Source organism: Gossypium raimondii, chromosome 3 (genome assembly GCF_025698545.1).
Source record: "Gossypium raimondii isolate GPD5lz chromosome 3, ASM2569854v1, whole genome shotgun sequence".
NCBI classification, from domain to species: Eukaryota; Viridiplantae; Streptophyta; class Magnoliopsida; order Malvales; family Malvaceae; genus Gossypium; species Gossypium raimondii.
The window spans coordinates 55,205,780-55,211,976 of record NC_068567.1 but is presented as its reverse complement, the minus strand read 5'-3'; the positions used below and the strand labels follow the sequence as shown (position 1 = coordinate 55,211,976).

At 29.1% G+C, this 6,197-nt stretch overlaps 1 long non-coding RNA gene across 1 annotated transcript; it reads right to left on the bottom strand.

Annotated features, from left to right (window-relative positions):
- Window positions 1-1,986: 1,986 nt before the first annotated feature.
- Window positions 1,987-3,476, bottom strand: LOC105794778 (uncharacterized). The gene is made up of 2 exons (XR_001134122.2): window positions 2,995-3,476; window positions 1,987-2,399 (listed from the first exon to the last, which is right to left on the bottom strand). It is a non-coding gene; the product is annotated as an uncharacterized LOC105794778 (long non-coding RNA).
- Window positions 3,477-6,197: the final 2,721 nt, after the last annotated feature.

The window sequence follows — 6,197 nt, the reverse complement described above, 5'->3', positions numbered from 1 at the left end:
ATACTTTTCATTTTGTAAAAAAAAATGAAAATGACTTTTATTTCTTAAAACCAAACGAAACCTAATTTTTCAAAATAAAATACTAATCTAACAATCTTTTCTATAACCACATATATTCTCATTCATTTTGCATTTTGAATAAAACACTCTAAACAATAATGAATTATTTTCCTTTAATTTTTTTTTATCTCTCAATAGTATCGTCTAGAGCTGTTTGGATAGGCCACCAGTCGATATGAACTCACCACACTCCCAAATTCAACAAGAATAGGAGTGTAAGTAAGATGTTGGTGCTTGCAAGTTACCCGAGCTCAACTCAGAAAAAATTAAACCCGATTTGATAATTATCGAGTCGAACTTTAGCTATCGATCGAGTCGAATTTGAATTTAGTAATACTTGACTCGAACAACTTGCAAGCCTTATCAAGCTTTTCATATTTTTTATATTATTAAATTAGCTATTACCCTTAATATATATTATTAACCCTAAGCTTAATTATCGAGCCGAGCTCAAGAACAAAAATTGGTAAATGAGCTTAATTGAGTTCGAACTCGAGTAACTCGATTATTAAAATAATTTTAATATATTTTATTAATCAATATTAATATAATTGAATTTTTTTATATTTTACTTTTAATATGAATATAGTTTTAGTAACTTTAAACAATTATTTAACATTATATCATTTTAATTTTAATTTTATTATTTAAATTAGACATGATTTAATATTTCTATTTATTATATATATATATATATATATATATATATATATATATATACTCATTTTAATATTATGTCTTTAAATGTCATTTTCTATTTTTACCTTACCACGATTCAAACATATATTCTATCATTGATTTTAATTTCACTATTACAATATTCAATATCATCATCACCATTATTTTTAATCTTACCAAAATTAATCTTACCACCCATCCAAATAGAAACTAAAGGCCCCTTTAGATAGGTGTTTACTTCCAATGCGGTGTGTTTAGATTTTTTTTTTGTCTCACATTAAAATATTACTACAATACCTAATATCATCTTCACCGTTGTTTTTACACTAACTCTAGGTAGACACTCGTCCATCTAAAAATACCCTAAAATTCCAACTTAATCTTAAATTCATGGAAAAAAAAATCCGCTTCCATTTTCTACCGCAATTTGTTAAAGTTAATTTTAGAAAAGTACTAATTTATAGGTGAGCAAAATTTGATTCGATTCGAAAAAATCGAAAAAATTTTAAATTTCGAGTTAATCGAATTGAGTTATTTGAATTATTCGAGTCAACTCGAATAAGAAATTTCGGATTTCGATTTCGAGTCAGTTGAATTTTTACAATTCGCATAACTCGAATAATTCGAATAACAGATTAGTATAAATATCGTTTTGGTCATTGACAATTTTGAAAATGAGCAAATTGGTCTCTCTTAACAAAAATTAAAAAAAATCAAAGTAATTTTCAAAATTTGAAAATAATTTTAAAATTCAAAATATTTATAAAAATTATAAAATTTGTATTTTAAAAATTATAAATTTTATAAAAACAAAAAATATAAAAATTTTATAAAATAATAAATTTGGAATCTAAATCGGTGATTAAGGATTTAAGTTTATCATACTAAAATATCTTCTTCTTTTTTCGCTTTAAATTTTTTTCAAATATATATCGTTTCAAATTTATGTGTTCTAACATGAAAATAGTTATATTGTACAATATTTTAATTTAACATTATTAATTTTTCTAATTTAACTCAAACGGTTTCACTCAATTCCATCGAACGCTCACTCTTAATTCGAGTTATCCGAAAATCTAAATAAAAAAATACAAAACTACGTCGTTTTAATAAATATTTACCTTTTCTAAAGTTAAAAGGTAAAACAACGTTGTTTTGATAAATATTTACCCATTAATCTTACTTTCTTTCCCGAATTGCCCCACTCTCCTTTTTCCCTTTACTCAAATTTAATTTAAAAACTTGTACTTTGTCTACTAGTAAAATAATCAGTTCATGTAAACAGAACATTAAATATAAATAATAAGATTCGTTAATTCGACTCGACTCAACTCAAAATTTTTTGACTTGATTCGAAAAATATTTAAAATGAGTTCAATTGCTAAAATAAGATTTGTCAACTCAACTAACTCAAAATTTTTTAACTTGATTCAACTCGACCGAATACTCATCCTTATACTAATTTATTCCCATTGACTTTATTTGACTAACAAGCATCCTACGTCGTTGATCTATCCTATCGTCAAACATATCACATGTGGCATCTGTAGCTCTTTTTACTTATTTATGGAAAGCATCTATAGCCGTCGACTTCTTTGAGAACACAGCGACAAAATAATAAACACCCAATATTACAGATCTTGAAATTGATGGAGACATCTCTGTCCAAGAATTAATACAACTCCAATAAATTACATATAAAAAAAATCCTTAATTTTTAAATTTAGCTCTTAATATTTATATTTTTTTATCAATTTAATTTTTATCTTTTTTAATTAAATTTAACCCTTAATTTTTTTAAAAATTGACCATAAAGAAAAAAGTTAAAGTATTATTTTATTTAACAAAATACTATCTAAAATATTAAATTTTTAAACATGCATCTCGAATGACAATCTAACATGTAATTATTTATGCTAATTTTTAAATTTTTATAAACTTTTTTATAATTTATAATTTATTATATTTTTAAGATTATTTGTTAACGTGTTATGTCAATATAAAATATACATGAATTATTATTATGCAGGTTGTTAAACTAATATCGTTACAAAAAATTAATTGTTTAATCAACAGTTTTTATAAGAAAAACGATTTAATTCTTTTTTTTTAAAATTTTTGGACAAATTTAACTTAAAAGATAAAAATATATATATATATCAAAATAATTAAAGATGTAAATATTGAGGTTGGATATTATGCAAAATAATAATTATAAGATGTGAATAAGAAGATAGAGTAAAAGGAAAAGCAAACCTGAAAAAGGGTAGGGAAGGGGAGCAACGGTTGGAAATGAAGGGTATGGGAGGTGTTGGGAAGAATTGTGCCTTAAAAAAACACAAACCTGCCCATACCCCCCATACCTATTACTCCCAACACCACTCTCTCCCTTTCCCTCTTCCTCCTTTTTATTTTCACTCAACCCAAGTATTTATTGGATGAGAGACACAAGGGACAGAGAGAAGCAGCGGAAATGTTTGGAATGGGCGGAGCTGGCAAAATCAACTTCATTGCATATATTATTACAAATACAATAGATGGGAAAGAGGAAGGGAGCGTTTTGCCAATCCACCCATCTCCAAAAACTTCCATCACCCGTCTCTACCCCTCTCTCTCACGTCGGATTGGTGAGCAAGGGCTTTGGCACTGAATATATAAAGGGAGAGAAGAAAAGGAGCGAGAAGAGGAGAAAAGCAAAGACATTGGTTGTCTTTCTTTTTCGTAGAAACCGCGTTGGGTTGAAGTCACGTGGAAAAAGCAAATGAAAGTGAAAAAGAGGGGCACTGCAGGGTTGTTTGCAGCTTAAGTTTTGAATAATGGACCATTAACTCACCCATCACCCCACTTTGCTTTTCTTTTTCGCCTTTATTTACCATTATCATTTTATTTTCACAGGATTTTATTTTTGACATTGGAAGTAACAAAAATTGCAAAAAGGGCACCTCCGTTATAAATCATTTTTATTTTGGTTAATTTGGGGTTAGATAATGTTATTATTCACTCGATTTTAGTAAATTTGAATTTTTATTATTCATTTTATCTTTTAATTTCCTTTAATAACCTGGATTTTATAAAGAAAAACTTGAGTTTTTATATAAAAATTCATTTTATCTGTTTATTTTCCTTTCTTTTTCCTTTTTAAGAATTAGTTTTAATGCTTTCCCGTACGGGAGAAAATTTTGGGGTTCTAAAAAATTGTCTGAGTTTTTATAAGGAAAAGCTTTTGATCTTTAAAAAACATTTTGTCTTTTAATTTCCCATATTTTTCCAAAATAATTTAGTTTTTCAGTAAAAAAACTTGTGTTTTTATATGAGAAATCGATGTTTTACAAGAAATCAAATTACAGGAAAAAACTTGGTTAAGTTATGGAAACTTACTAAAATTGAGTGATTAAAACGAGTATACAATAACACTGTTTAACCTCAAATTAACGGTAGGCGATCAAAATGAAAATGATTCGTAATGGAAATGTTCTTTTTACAATTTTTAAAATTTTTATGTCCAAATAAAAATTTATGAAAATTGGATGATCAATTCTGTAGTATACCCAACAAATTAATGGCATTTTTAAAAAGTAATTGTTTTTAGAATAAAGATATAAATAAGATACGTAAATTACACAATTCCCGAGGTTTTAGAACAGACAAAGTGGTCCGCCTTGCAAATAAAGTGGTACCTTTTCTCGTATTTGTAATTCGTTTGAAGGCAAACAAATAACAAAATAAAAGGTCATCTTAAAAATAAAATATAATTATATAATCATTTGGTTTAAATCACAAATTATTAAATTAATTAATCATTTTAAGGGCCATTTTACCAAACTAGTCCAAAAAATATTATATTTATAAAAATAACCCAGGTTTAAAAACAATCACCAAAATAACTTAAAAGTAACAGTAAAATTGGGTTGTGGCCTGTCAATGGCCGGAACCTACTCGTATTTTGCACCCATGATTGTCTAATAATTGTGTCAGACTTAAAAAAATTAATTTTTTGGGTTTTGGCTTGTCAATGGCCGGAACCCGGGTATTTTTTTAAATTGTATACTACTGATATACGAAAAAAGAAAAAAAAAAAGAAAAACGAAAAAAATATTTTGGGTGTTGGCCTGTCAATGGTCGGCACCCAGTACAATTTTTAAATTTTTTTTTCTTTTTTTTCATGTCAGAATCAGATATAAATATACGAAAAAAATAAAAAAAAAATTTGGTGCTGGCTTGCCAATGGCCGGCACCCAGTACAATTTTAAAAAAAAAATTCTTTTTTTTCGTGTCAGAATCAGATATAAATATACGAAAAAAATAAAAAAAATTTGGTGCTGGCCTGTCAATGGCCGACACCCAGTACAATATTAAAATTTTTTTTTTCATGTCAGAATCAAATATCAGTATACGAAAAAAATAAAAAAAATTTGGGTGCTGGCCTATCAATGGCCGGCACCTAGTACAATTAAAAAAAAAATTTTCTTGTCAGAATCAGATATAAATATACGAAAAAAATAAAAAAAAAATTTGGGTGCTGCCGGCACCCAGTACAATTTAAAAAAAAATTCTTTTTTTTTTCGTGTCAGAATCAGATATAAATATACAAAAAAAATTAAAAAAATTTGGGTGCTGGCCTTTCAATGGCGGCACCAAGATCTAATTTAAAAATTTTTTCGTGTCGAATCGAGATATAAATATCTGAAAAAATAAAAAATTTTTGAGTCTTTGGTGCATCAATGGGCGACACCCAGTACAATATTAAAAAAAATTCTTTTTTGGTCGGTTATTTTCCTGACCAAAGAGTTATACCGTATTTGAATGTCGCGGGTTTTGGGGTTGCCGCGTACATTCAAACATCTGAGCTCCGGGCCGATTTAATATCGGCATTAGTTGAAAGATGGCGCTCGAAGACACATACATTCCACCTCCCATGTGGGGATGTAAGCATTACGCTGCAAGACGTAGCAGTCCAACTAGGGCTGTCTATTAATGGAGAAGCAGTGACCGAGCTTGGAAAAGTACGCGATCCGTGGGGCACTTGCGAGCGGTTACTTGGAAGGATGCCCCCGAGCAACGAGGATGAACGTTTAACATATATTAAATTTAGTTGGTTGAAAGAAAAGTTCGAGCATCTTCCGAGCAGTCCAACGCAGATGGACATTATGTACGCTGCAAGAGCGTTCATTCTGCAACTTATAGGTGGGATACTTTTGCCTGAGGTCAATCAAAATAAAATCTCGATAATGTATCTCCCCTTGTTAGAGGACCTCGAGCATGCTGGAAGATTTAGTTAGGGCTCGGCAGTGTTGGCAGGCTTATACCGTGAGCTTTGTCGAGCGACAACGCTGACTACCAAAACAATGGGCGGTTGCTGCCTTCTACTGCAGTCTTGGGCATTATACCGAATGCCATTTCTTGCATCAGTGGGCCATCAACCCTATGTCTGGCCATTTGTTATAGGTAAATATGTAGTT